The following is a 13,945-nucleotide window of genomic DNA, read 5'->3' as shown; positions in this document are numbered from 1 at the left end:
AGTTAGTTCTCCAGGCCCTGGACCTTTCTGAAAACCTGCTGAGAGAGGACCCTGCAAAGAAGGAAGCAAAGGCAAGCTCACAGGCCTGGGAATGTTACCTGAAGCAGGAGCACCAGATGGTGCCTTCAAAAGGAGTGTTGGCTTAATACTGGGAGCAGTTTATTGAAACATTGAAACACTGGTCAACAAAGATTGAACACTAACCACAAAAAAGTCAAAATAAGTTTCAGGTACTTTTGTCTCAGAACAAATGTTAAAAGTGTTTAAAGAAATAACAAGTTTCTACAACATAAAACTTGGTGATGATTGGCATTCCATCAAACATGTAAGGTACCCAGAGAAGCTACAAGATATGACTGACAGCTAGGGAAAATAGCCACTGATAGTGGAATTTGTAGACTAAAATGTTAAAAAGTAGTTAAAAAGAGCTATAATGTAACAGAATGGTTTCCTTTAAAAGGTGAAATGAGCTCATCTGTGGTACTCAAGGACTTTGCTCCTAATCACTTTCTTGTCTGTGTCCTGGGTCAGTTTCCTGGGAGGAATGATTACTAATTGGAGTAGGGATACTTTTCTCATGTTTTATAAGTAAGGAAGGCAGCTGAGCCTCCTCAAAGGCTCAGATGGAGCAGTGGATTACGCAATCAGGGGCACATGGAGGATATGGCAGTCTATTAGAACCTACAGAGGATACCTGGCACCACAACAGAGGACAGAACAGATTAATCAACTACCCCAGCCATATGTTGGCAGTGAAAAACTGGGCAAACGGAGATTCTAAGATGGACTATGTCAATCAGTGGATTCTGCAGTGACTTCATCGTGCTTGTAAAGGCAAGATTGGTAGCGATTCATAACTGTTGAACTATCAAAACCACTTGAGCAAGACCCTCAGAGCATGTCTCACCTCAGAATCTGGGAAGGGTGGGGAGTCTGAGTGGGGCTTCTCCCTTAAAATCCCCCTTTACCCCAGATACAGAAAAAGAGAGAGAGAGAGAATGTGGAAATAATAGTCTTATCCACTTTCCCCTAGCCCTTGAATCTTTGTGCCCTAATTAACCATGTAAAGATTGTTAAAAATAAAGAAAAAAAAAACCAACCAATGAATGCAGAAGGGCAAGACCTTAAAGCAGAAGGCAGGGCCCAGTGCAACAAAACAAAAACAAAAACAAAAAAAGAAGGCAGGGATGAGAAAGAATTGTTGGTGCGAGTTGATGAGTTTTCTATGATTCTGCTTCCTTTGTGAAGTATGAAATGAGATCATTTCCTCAGAGTCTGGGGAACCTTCAGAGAGACAAAGGTAGGTATGGGAGAGCTAGGCTTGGGTGCCATGCTGAAGACCGAGCGTTTGTGATGATTTGAAGAGACCAGTTGCTTACTGGCATGATTGAGCATTCGGGCTGATTTCCAACACTATGTAGGTAGTTGGGTTTATTTAAGACTCAAGCTTTCCCAACAAATACTTAGAGGGAAAATAACAGTGAGGCATTGAAGTAGGTGTAAAGTACACTATCAGGATGGACTGCGGCAGTGTGGGAGAGCAGGGAGTCTAAACTGAGTAAGCCAGGAATACAGGTGTTCAGAAACCAAGGAATAGCGGGAAACTTGGAGGACTCACTGTACTAGGAGATTTGGCCCATCATTTGTGAGACAGGTAGTGTTTGAATCTTGGCACCAAGGCAGGAAAGTGGCGGTGATACTGAGGTGACTTAATTTGTTGTTCAGAGGTGACACAATTAGTGAAGACAAGAAAGGCTAGAGGAGATCAGGGGGTGTGAAGACATGGTTATTAAGATGACTGACAGAATGGTCAGGAGTGTAGTAGCTGAGTTCTGTAACTCTGATCCACAGAGTGTATGTGACAGCTTCAGGGAGAAAATTATGCCAGGAGCTTCTAAGGGCTCATGTGTTTTGAAAGGACAGCAAAGAAGAGGGTGGTATATAGCACTGGTAGTGCATAGCAAGGAGGGTGATTATCTCCCTCCTCTCTAAGTCCGTGGGTTCGAGAGAGAAGAAACAGCTAGTGCTTGAAAAGTCATGTTGGTGGGAGGCACAGCTGGGTCAGAAGATGAAGAAACAGCATTGCAAGCAGTTGAGTAAAATAGCATGGACTTTGCTGATGCGTCTTCATCCTGGAGAATGGTGCTGAGAGCCAGGGTGATCCTGAGTCACAGAGGGACTATATTGGTAATACACACCTGCAGAAAGCCTGGATTTTTAGCTGTTACTTTCACATGTAGATATGTGAGCGATTGTATTTTGTTTTCCTAGGTAGACACTCCAAGCATTTATGTTTTACAGTATATATGTTGGATAAATCATTTTTCTTCTGTTTCTCTTTTATTTTGCACTTGAGTCCTTGGGTTATTTGACACATGTTCAAGTAGGATAGGGAATGTCTTTGGAAAGAGAAGTGGCATCTGATAGAGTTGACAGGAGCTGCCCCATCAGGTTAAAATTATACACAGTGGGATTAGGCTTGTTTGAAGTTCTGGTTGTACTACTCACCCTGTCCTGTCTTTAGGCATGATGTAGCAGTTGAAGAAGATCTTGTGTGATAATGTATATAAGCATGGTGTCCTACATATGCATACGTACATATGTGTACATGTTTTTGCACATATATATGTTAAGTGCTCAGATCTATAAGCTTTTACTCTTGTTTTTAGCACTTAAATAACAGGAATGTGTTTTAAAAAGTAGGTTGAAAATTTTCAAAAAATTGCCATCATAATGTGATTTTTTGCTTGTAGGGTATTTTGATAGAAAGTAGATCTTGAGTTTTTTGCATGCCTAATTGTGCAATATTATGGAGGTAATAAATTTGGTCTCTAAGCTTAAATACATGCTTGGTTTTTTCAGCAGGTGCTGAGGGGTGTATAAAGTGTGTTTTGAAGAATTTAGTAGCTTTTTAGAAATCTACTTTGTTTTCCATGTGAGTTTTTTTAAGTGCTTAGGACTTCTCTGTCATTTAAGTTAGTGTTATTCAGGAAAGTATTGATTTTTAAAAATGATATGCAATTCTTTAGACTCATAAATTTGCCTCTTCTGTGGGGGCCCCCTTCCTCTACCACTCTGCCCCACTGCTTCCCCCTATATTCTAAGTCAGAAGTCTATCATTCTGCTATTTAAGTGTATCATGACATAGAAGGTATAGACAGGGGTAGAAAGTCCAGAATTCTATTGTCAAGATATATTTAACAGTTTCATTGGGAGTCATCCTTTTATTCAGAAGTAGAGATGCATACTTGCCTCCATTTACAATTCCTCTTGAATATATGTATATACGTGTTTACCTATATATTGATTTTGTATTTTGCATGAAAGTTGCCTTATATTAAAGAGAACATGTGATGTTTGTCCTTTGGGGATTGGCTTATTTCACTGAATATGATTGGCCTCTAGTTGGGACCATTTTGTGTAAATGGTAGAACTTACTGTTTTAATGGCTGAGTAGTATTCCGTAGAGTAGATGTACCATGGCTTCTTTATCCATTCCTCTTTTGATGGGCATCTGGGTTGTTTCTATGTCTTCGCTATTGTAGTTTGTGTTACTGTAAATACAGGATTACCAGTCACTTTCTCATATGCAGTTTCATTTTCTTTAGATGTATTCCCAGAAGTGGGATAGCTGAATTATACAGTAGATCAATTTTCAGTTGTCTTAGAAAGGTTTATAATTACTTCTAAGCTGGTCTCCCTATGTTTAGTTTTGAAAACTGCAATCACTTCAGTTTTCAGGGTGATATTTATTAAATGTGAGTTTGGTTACTACTTTGACACTGAAAATCCTCACTGTCACTTCTCATAGGGTAAAATGCAGAAACTAGAAACTCCTTAACAGGGATTGCTCAGCCTGGCATGATCCGACCTTCATCTCCGTATCGGATGTCTATCCTCTTTCATCCTCACTCCCTTTGTTATTTGTTAGTGGATAACACATTACTGCCAGAGTGAGCGGCTTAAATTAAGAGACATGTACCTCATGGTTACTAAGGGCCAGGAATTTAGAAGTGGTGTACCTTGATGATACTGACTCAGAGTCTTTGACGATGGCTCAGTGAAGTTTTTTTTTTTTTAAATCTCTATCTATATTAAAGGGAAACGGTGTTTGTGTGTTTCCTACATACAAAAGGTAATCACGATGAAGTGGCTGGCAAGGGTTTCAGTGGAGGATTCACTTCCAGGTCCGTTCACATGGTAGCAGGCCTGCCGTCCATGCAGGCTCAAGTCCTCTGCTTATCATCTTGGGGCTTTTCCATTAGCTGTGTCATTCAAAACATGACAACTGGCTTCCCCCAGAGTGAAGAGATCTAGAAGAAAAAAAGGGGGGAAGGAGGAAGGGAGAGAGAAAATGAGATTACAAACAAAAGAACAGTCAAGATAAACCACACTGTTTTGTGACCTACTTTTGAAAGTTACATACCAACACTTCTGTCCTATCGTATTGATCACAAAAATCACCCTGGGAAACTGTAGCAGGGGCTGCACAAGGCTGTGAGTGCCAGAGGTAGAAATCATTGGAGGCAATCTGCCACTGGTTGGTATTGGCCCCATGATGGCTTCCTAGTCTGGTATTAACTCAAATGCCAGAATCTTATCTAAATTAGAGCAGGTACAGTTGATGCTTCTTAGATGTAATTCCTTAAGGCCAACTTCTTTTGAGAAAAATTCCTCTTGACCTGTTAAGCTGAAGAGATAACATTATCTGTTTCTTCATTCCACCCAACATAAAACATCAGGTGAAATATGTTACTGTAACATTATTAAAAGTTGAAGGGAGAAGAGAGATGGTGGGAATGGAGACTCCCAGGTCTGTAGCAATTCTGTATCCCATCACGCCATTTCCAAAGCTTGGTTGGGTCTGTTTCTCAGTTGACAGACATAGTTCGCCAGTGGCTCTCAGCTTTGCTTCTTGGACATTTAATTCTGCCTCCTGTCTCATCCTGTTTCTTTCTTTTTTAAGATTTATTTATTTTTATTGCAAAGTCAGATATACAGGGAGGAGGAGAGACAGAGAGGAAGATCTCCCGTCTGATGATTCACTCCCCAAGTGTCCACAACGGCCAGTGCTGCACCAAGCCAAAGCCAGGAGCCAGGAACTGCTTCCAGGTCTCCCGCGCAGGTGCAGGGTCCCCAGGCTTTGGGCCGTCCTTGACTGCTTTCCCAGGCCACAAGTAAGGAGCTGGATGGGAAGTGGAGCTGCCAGGATTAGAACCGGCTCCCATATGGGATCCACGCTCGGTCAAGGCGAGGGCATTAGCCGTTAGGCCACTGCGCCAGGCCCGTCTCATCCTGTTTCATGGAAGTTTGGAAAAAAAAATGCTGTTCTTAAGTTACTTACTTTGGGCTCCTTAAGGCAGAACTCGCTTTATTTTCTTTTGCCTCATTCAGTTCAAATAGGCCATATTTTTGCAGAATATGAGGATAGTTTAAAAAGCCTGTGTAAAAATAGACTATTTTTTTTTAAGATTTATTTTTGTTGAAAGGTATATCAGAGAGGAGAGGCAGAGAAAGATCTTATATTCACTGGTTCACTCTCCAAGTGGTCAGAACAACTCTGAAGTTGGAAGCCAGGGACTTCCTCTGGGTCTCCCATGTGGGTACAGGGTCCCAAGGTTTTGGGTCATCTTCTGTTGCCTTCCCAGCTCACAAGCAGGGAGCTGGATGGGAAGTAGAGCAGCCAAAACACGAACTGGAACCCATACTCTGCTGCTGCTTGCAGGTGAAGGATCAGCCTGTTTAACCATGGTGCTGACCCCAAAAGCTGCTTCTTTTGCAAAAAAGAAATATATTTTTTATGAACTTTTTGAAGACTGCCTTGTGTATTAAAGATGTGTGAAGCCTTTGCATTTTATTAGGTCCATCCCTTTGCTGAAAGCCACATGCATAAACTTTGAGAGCAGCCCTTTACTAATCTTTAACCTCTGCTGAAAGGCTCCACTTTAGAGCATTGTAAATGCGCTCGTTTGATTGAAGGGCTGCTCTGTCGAGCAGAAAGTTCTCTTGGGCAGGCCTTTTGTCTGACTGCATAACACTCTGAGGCACCATCTTTGCTCTTTTTGAGGTCTTAACAAAAGATTTTGTAGTCTCAGTTTCTTGGTCTCTGCGTTTGTGTCAGTGCCCTGAGTTTGATCTTGGCTCAGGATCCAGCTTTGCATGGCTTATGGTTGAGACAACGGAAGATTTGCCACACGGTCAAGTCCTAGTGCTTCTTCATTAAAAAGTTCTTGATTTAGTTTACTGCTTCTCCGTTTGGAGGCTATTTGTAGCTATTTAAACTGTGTTTAATTTGTTAGGTGAACTTTTCACTTTTTACAGAGCAGAAGGTGGTGATAGCATAGTGTTGGTGAATTTTTTTGCCTTTCCTGAATGATATACCCCTTCCTCCAATTTCCAGTAATAGTTTCCCACCTTTTCTGCCCTCACTTGAGGTTTTGGGAATGCCATGAGGTTTTTATTAATAACGACTTCACTAATAATATTCTCTGTTGTTACTTGTGCCTTTTCCTGCTCTCTCTGACCTAGATGCTTTTCATTTTCTCTTACCTGCTCAGCAATCCCACTCCCCACTCCCCACTCAGGTACCAGTTTCTGTGAAGCCTGTCTTGACTTAACCCTTTCCAAGTCCTGTCAAAGCATCTAAAACTGTTAGGAAGCAAGTTCATTTATGATTGCCTCATTTACTGTACTACATGGCCTTTGTGAATTAAAACACTGTTGTATATTGAAAGCTTAGTATTGGTACGGCACAAATATTTGTTGAATTGGTGCTTAGTTTTGGAAAAATCTATGACTTGGTAACTTCTAGGATAGTGATATTTTGTGTTTTCCTGTCTTTGTGCTTTTGAAGTGAGGCTAATGAAGTAGTATTTAAACTGTGGTTTATGGGAAAGACATGAAATATCCTAATAAGCCAAAATTTTAAGCCAGACAAAATGACATGGCCTTTCCAGAAGTGCTTTGTGAAATGCTGTGTTAAAAGTACTTGTGTATTGTGTTGACTTAGGAGATGGCTTATTAAATACTTGTAAACCTAATGCTTTGGAAGAGTGATGCTCAAATGTGGAACATCTTTCAAGGAACTGTGATTCATATGAGAAATTAAACAGGTTTTCTTTTCAAGTCCCCTTTGCAAAGACTAGAGTGTTTATTTTTACATTGGATAGTTTATATTCTCAGGATTTAATAAGCTTGTATAAGCCAGCTTCTAATAATAACTTTTTGAAAAAAAATCTCTTGCTATTTGAAGTATGAATTAACTAAGATATAAAAATCAGTTATCTAAAATTTTTCTTTCATTGAAATTACTGCTGTCTGATCTGAAAGTTTAGAACATGAAGCTTTGGTTGGAATTACCTTCCTTGTACTTGCTTTGAGGTTTTCTTTTTATCTGCCGTAGTAGTATCCTAATATGCCATACATGAGAATTCAGTATAAATTTTTTTTCTTTGTTTTTCTTTTTAATGCAGTTCCACTAATATAAGATTGCAGGGAATCTCCCTTCCCCCCATGTATCTGGAAGCATTGTAGAATTAACTCCATAGATATAATTTACCTTGAGTTTTATGGACTAATTAAATGTATGTATATATATATGTATGTATATATATATATTCTTTTAAGGTTTACTTACTCATTTGAAATGAAGAGTTAAGAGTGGATGAGAAAAGAGAATTTTCTGTCTACTGCTCCACTCCCCAAATGCCTGTGATGATCAGGGCTGGCTCAAGCCAAGCTGGGAGCCAGGACTTCCTTCACCCGGGTTTCTCACGTGAGGTCTGGGGTCCAGGAATCTGGATCGAAATGGAGCGAACAGCACTCAAATTGGAGCTCCTGTGGGATGCTGACATTGTAAGCATTGACTTAACTGGCCGCACCACAATGCTGACCCCATATCTGTTGAATTTTATTTCATCTTTTGTGCAAACTTTATAGCTGTGACTGTGTACAGCAGATATGATTTCAGAAATTTCTGAAAGTTTTTATAGTCATGAAATTTTTGTTTAATTTTGAGAATGGGATATAGTAATGAATTGAATATGATAAAGATTAAATTTTCCCCCTGGTCTTTATAGTTTTAGAACTGGGTTTTTCATATAATAAAAGTTCGTCATTAAACCTTAGTTTAAAAAAAATCTATTTTTATTTGAAAGGTTTTTACAGTGCGAAGGAGAGGCGCAGGGGTCTACATCTGTTGATTCACTCACAGATGGCTGCAGTGGCTAGAGCTGAGTTGATCTGAAGTTGGGAACCAGAGTTTCTTCCTCATCTTCCATGTGGGTTGCGGGGACCCAGGAACTTGGGCTATCTTCTACTGCTTCCCAGACCATATACAGTGGAGCAGCTGGAACAAGGACTAGGGCCCTTACTTAGTTCCAACTTTGGGTCCCCTCCCTCTCTTGCAGTGACCATCAGGGTCGCTCCGGAGGACCCCCCCCCCAAACAACAACAACAACAACAACAAAATTAGAATAGATTGACAGAGAACAACAAGGAAAGCTTAGAACCAGACAGGAAACGGTCAGCGTGGATTCACATATACCTTACTAGGTAGGACACAAAGATTAGTTACCCCTCACTAAGGTATTGAAGATTTCTCTGCACACCCCTCCTAAAACTGTTCTGCACCTCAACTGTTGACATATGCCTTGTTAGAGTTATAAGCCAGTTTAGACTATCCTAAAATCTGCCAAGTTCAGCAAAATTATGCTTCACCACTATAAACTGCTAAATACTAAAATGAAAATAGACACGAGACAGCTGAATAGTAGCATATAGCCATTTTAAGGTGTATAGCAGCCAGTTGTATATAAACTAAAATTGAAACGTCAGTGAAGTTAGTCACAGGATGTGGTTAAGAACTTGCATTTTTTGGACCCAGCGCGATAGTGTAATGGTTAAGGTCTTTGCCTTGGACGCGCCAGAATCCCATATGAGCGCTGGCTCTAATCCCGGCATCTCCACTTCCCATCCAGCTCCCTGCTTGTAGCCTGGGAAAGCGGTCTAAGACATACGACCCAAAGCTTGGGGACCCTGTACTCATGTGGGAGACCTGGAAGAAGTTCCTGGCTCCTGGCTTCATTGGATGGAAGATCTTGCGCTCTGTCTCTCCTCCTCTATATATATCTGACTTTGCAATAAAAATAAATAAATCTTTAAAAAAAAAAAAGAACTTCGCATTTTTTAGCATTGGTTACTCAATACCGTGTCAATTAATTCCATAATGTTGTAAATTGTTGTTGATGTTATGTTGGGGCTTTTAATTGATCAGGATGATATTCTGCCAACTCTGCCTTCAGACCAGAGATGGTCTCCCCAAGAAACTGTTGAATGTATCTGGACAATTAGATGCTGCACTCTTTGCTTGGTATATGCTTGCAATGAAAGAATCTTGACAGAATTTGAACTGTAATACTGCAACAAGGTGGAGGGATCCACCATGGGGGGAGGGTATAGGGAGGGGTTGGGGGAATCTCAGAGCCTGTGAAACTGTCACATAATGCAATGTAATTAATTTAAAAAAAAGAACTATGCAGGGAACACAAAGAAAATCTCCCAAATAAATTCATTTTTAATTACCTTTTCTATTAAAGAAAAGGGGGGGCCCGGCAGCGTGACCTAGCAGCTAAAGTCCTCACCTTGAATGCCCCGGGATCCCATATGGGCGCCGGTTCTGATCCCGGCAGCTCCACTTCCCATCCAGATCCCTGCTTGTGGCCTGGAAAAGCAGTTGAGGACGGCCCAATGCATTGGGACCCTGCACCCGCGTGGGAGACCCGGAAGAGGTTCCAGGTTCCCGGCTTCGGATCAGCGCGCATCGGCCCATTGCGGCTCACTTGGGGAGTGAATCATCGGACGGAAGATCTTCCTTTCTGTCTCTCCTCCTCTCTGTATATCTGGCTGTAATAAAATGAATAAATCTTAAAAAAAAAAAAAAAAAAGAACTAGTGCCCAAATGGGATGCCAGCACTTGCAGGCAGAGGATTAGTTTACTGCATGCCAGCCCCAAGCCTTAACTTTTGGGCCTGGCGCAATAGCTTAACAGCTAAAGTCCTCTCCTTGAACACGCCAGGATCCCATATGGGCGCCAGTTCTAATCCTGACGGCCCCGCTTCCCATCCAGCTCCCTGCTTGTGGCCTGGGAAAGCAATCGAGGATGGCTTAAAGCCTTGGGACCCTGCACTCGTGTGGGAGACCTGGAGGAGGTTCCTGGTTCCTCGGTTTGGATTGGCACAACTCCAGTCATTACAGCAGCTTGGGGAGTGAATTAGCAGACAGACGATCTTCTCTGTCTTTCCTCCTGTCTGTATATCTGACTTTCCAATAAAAATACAGTATATCTTAAAAAAAGTAAAAGCCTTAACTTCTGTTCATATCTTAGATTGTCTCTGAAAGATACTTAATAAGTTTGCTTCCGAGTTAAGCCAGCTACTTCCTTTCTGTAATGAATCTTAAGTATGAATAAAATATATAATTTTTAAGAATCAAAACTAGAAAATTTTCCCTAAGCAAGCAACCTCAGTTAGGAGATTATGATCTAAAATTTAACCACTAAGTAAAACGGCATGAGATAAAATGAACACTCATTCGTAGTACATATTTGTCCCTCTAGAAGGATTGCTGGGGCATCCCTGTGAAGTTCTTTCCCTTTGTTAGCTGGCCGTAGCAAATGAGTTTTAAACTTTTTTTTTTCCCCATTTGGTTTAATATATTCCATACATTCTGAGTCACACTAGAGAAATTAGAGAACTAGAGTGAATGTTTAGGTAGGTTGGAAAATGTTTAAAATGCCCTGAATAAATATTGTGATGGTGTTTAAATATCTCAGATGTTGTTCCCATTGTCATTTCCCTGATTCAGGGGAGTGTCATCGCTAGCCTAGTTTTCTGATTACTTCCTAACTATTGCCTACCCAGTATTTCTAACACTGTCCATCCTCCTTCAGACATTTCATTGTGTCCCTTCTGCTGAAACCCTTCAGAAGTTCTTGTTATTTTCAAAGTGATCGACATGAGGCCTTATGTTTGATATCTTTTTTTTTAAAGATTTACTTATTTTTTTTACAAAGCCAGATACACAGAGACCAGGAGAAATAGAGAGGAAGATCTTCTGTCCGATGATTCACTCCCCAGGTGACCTCAATGGCTGGTGCTGTGCCGATCCGAAGCCAGGAACCTGGAACCTCTTCCAGGTCTCCCACATGGGTGCAGGGTCCCAATGCATTGGGCGTTTCCAGGCCACAAGCAGGGAGCTGGATGGGAAGTGGAACTGCTAGGATTAGAACCGGCGCCCATAAGGGATCCCGGGCGTGTTCAAGGCGAGGACTTTAGCTGCTAGGCCACTCGCCTGGGCCCTTATGTTTGATATCTTATCGCTTCAGGCTCTTTCCTTTCTCTGGGGGCTTCCAGGTCCCTTCAACCATAAGATCTTATATGCGGAAACATTATTCCCTAATAGTTTAGTAAGACAGTTGATCCGTCTTTAGGTCATTTCCTTGTGTCAGGCTGCTCATGATGTGTGTTACAGAATCTCATATCTTTGGTAGCAGTTAGTGTTGTAAACTGCCGTTTTGTTTATGTGGTTATTTGATTATAGCCTTTCAGTGCATGACTCTAAGCTCCAAGTACCTTTAGCATTTGTTGAATGAATGACTGGATTTGCCTGTGGTTAATTTATTTGTGTGTTTATGGCTCATTCTATCCTAGGGCTGTGTTTAGAGATTAGGAGCACAATTCCTGACATTTCAAATTACATTAGGATAATGATGATCTCATCAGGTGATGTCAGGTGGCTGCTTTGATTAGCCAAGTCACCTAACGCTAGACCTCACTGTTAGACTGGCAGGAGGAGTTTAGGGTTTCCCTCCACTTGTCACAGGATAAGGATTGGACTGTAAACATACAGTTCCAAACCTTGGTGGCTCTCTAAACAGACTTATTTCCTGCTGTATTATCCTTTGGGTTCATTTGGTGCTTCTGTCCTGTGTGACCTCAATCTAGGATCTGACTAACAGAATAACCTCCACCGTAATGTTCTTCAAGGTCTCTGACCTGACGTCAGTTATTATATGCCCTGACCAGTTCATGTCACTTAGCTCATTGTATTTTGACCAGAACAACTGTCAAGGCACCAGGAACTTTAGTCTTTTCGGACAACAAAGAGGTGGGAACATAAACACTTGGCAAGCCATTTTATTGACAGATTTGCCCTTCTGATTGGCCAATAATTTGGCTCATTCCTTTCTCAAACGGAAGGCACTCCTCCCACATGAAGCTTCAGACTTGAAACCCAGATTATTCTGTACACCAAGTCTGAATGTGTTTCCTTTTAATGGGGAAGTTTATGAAGAAAAGTGTAATTTTTTTTCTCTCCCTGTGCCCCCATGTCCCTAAGTATGCAGCAGAGTATCAGGCCCAGGATAGCCATGAATAAACCAGTTCAGTGACAGAAGATTGAGTCTCTAATGCTCAGCACCCCTTTAACCTGGTTGTAAAGAATATCCCTGTTTAGGCACTCAGCTCCCACTATGGGGGCTTCTCTGTCTGCTGTTCTTGGTGCCGGAGGCCAGCTCCAACGAGTTCGGAGCTCGGGAAGGGTGCGTGGAGTTGGCGATAAAGAAAGACACACAGACATTGTCACTTCGTGTCCTCTCGAAACCGCTGAAGAAGCTGTCCTTTTTATTTACTCAGACACATCACAAGCTTCTGCACAAACAACTATTTGTTCTATCTTTACTTCAAGACTTAGTTGGCACGTACAGACATTTGGTCATTCTGTCTGTACTTCAGGGCTAAGCAGGTGCCCCAAAAGATAATTCTGCAAAATACTGTATTCATATTCTTCAAAGCAAGCCATTATTCATTCTTCTGTAGTAGCCACAGAGCGACAGCCAGGAATCCAAGGCCAAGGCACATGCGATTACCTGCTAATCAGTAATATATTCCTACCACATTTCTGTTTCTACAGTTTACCCATCTTTTAATGGGAAAAATATGTCATAAGGAAAAAATGTAAAAATCTAAGAGTTTCAAATGTTAAATCCCCTGCAACTGTAGGCTCTACAGCCCATAAACAATCAAACAATAATTAAAAGCATGTTTGTTTAATAAAAGCATCCTTAATTCCTCTAGCTAAAAGTTATAAAAGTGGCTAAAACAGTTACATTTTCTATGCTCCAAAGAAATTGCAAAGACAGGCTAGCCTTTGAGATCACAGTAACTATATTTATTGCCATAGCAGTTTCAGATGTTACTCCCATCACTTGCATTAATATTTAGGATATTTATCAAGCCCTTTCCTAGAAGGTGTGCTACATGTCTGGGCCAAATTCTGAGGCAACGGGTAGGCACCCAATAAGGTGTCCAGAAACGGCATGGGCTTAATTGTGCTCCTGTGTGTAAATTGTCAAAGGCCCACTCACCAAGACATTATCAGCGACATTAACTCTCAAGCTCACATCGATTGCAAAACCATCTCACAGGAGCAAGCAACAATGCCTCAGTAGATTACAGAATTCTTAGTGGAGTGCTTGAGTGTCCATGCAAAAAAAGGGTGAGACTGTATCAAGGTGGTCAGAGAGACATCTGCCAGGCCCTGCCAAACAGTTCGAAGCTCCCCTGGGCCTTACCAAACAGGGGAGCTGTTCTCTTCACACCTTCGTGTCATCCACAGCTACTGCACAGACCCCAGCATCTTGGTATTGATATGTTCTTACTTTTCTCTCATCTCCTGGAGCCTCTGAAGTAGGCTTTAGAAATTACATACTACCTGGAAGCTAAAACACTTTACAACCTGCTTTCTGCTTTTAAAAAAATAGGAGATCTAAGCATGCATTTCAGTCAGTCCAGTTTTTAATCTAGGCTCTTGATTTGTGTTTATTTGTTGGCAGCCCCACTTTGTAGGCCTGTAATTTGTTTCCGTTCAGCTCAGTGTGCCAACATTC

General features: G+C 41.3%; 1 protein-coding gene across 4 annotated transcripts in view; it reads left to right on the top strand.

The window, feature by feature from the left end:
• The window catches only part of EPC1 (enhancer of polycomb homolog 1), a 98,734-nt gene that overhangs the window by 36,517 nt on the left and 48,272 nt on the right, over nt 1–13,945 (top strand). Inside the window, exon 1 of one of the 4 annotated variants that reach the window (XM_058669577.1) lies at nt 1,398–1,417. The exons of the other annotated variants lie outside the window; for them this stretch is intronic. The gene's annotated coding sequence lies outside the window, so the exon portion shown is untranslated. Of the gene's footprint in view, nt 1–1,397; nt 1,418–13,945 lie in introns of those variants that run through there. 4 annotated transcript variants of the gene reach the window in all.

This window comes from Ochotona princeps, chromosome 10 (assembly GCF_030435755.1).
Source record: "Ochotona princeps isolate mOchPri1 chromosome 10, mOchPri1.hap1, whole genome shotgun sequence".
NCBI lineage: Eukaryota > Metazoa > Chordata > Mammalia > Lagomorpha > Ochotonidae > Ochotona > Ochotona princeps.
Note: the sequence above shows the minus strand (reverse complement) of the source record. Positions and strands in the feature narration are given on the sequence as shown.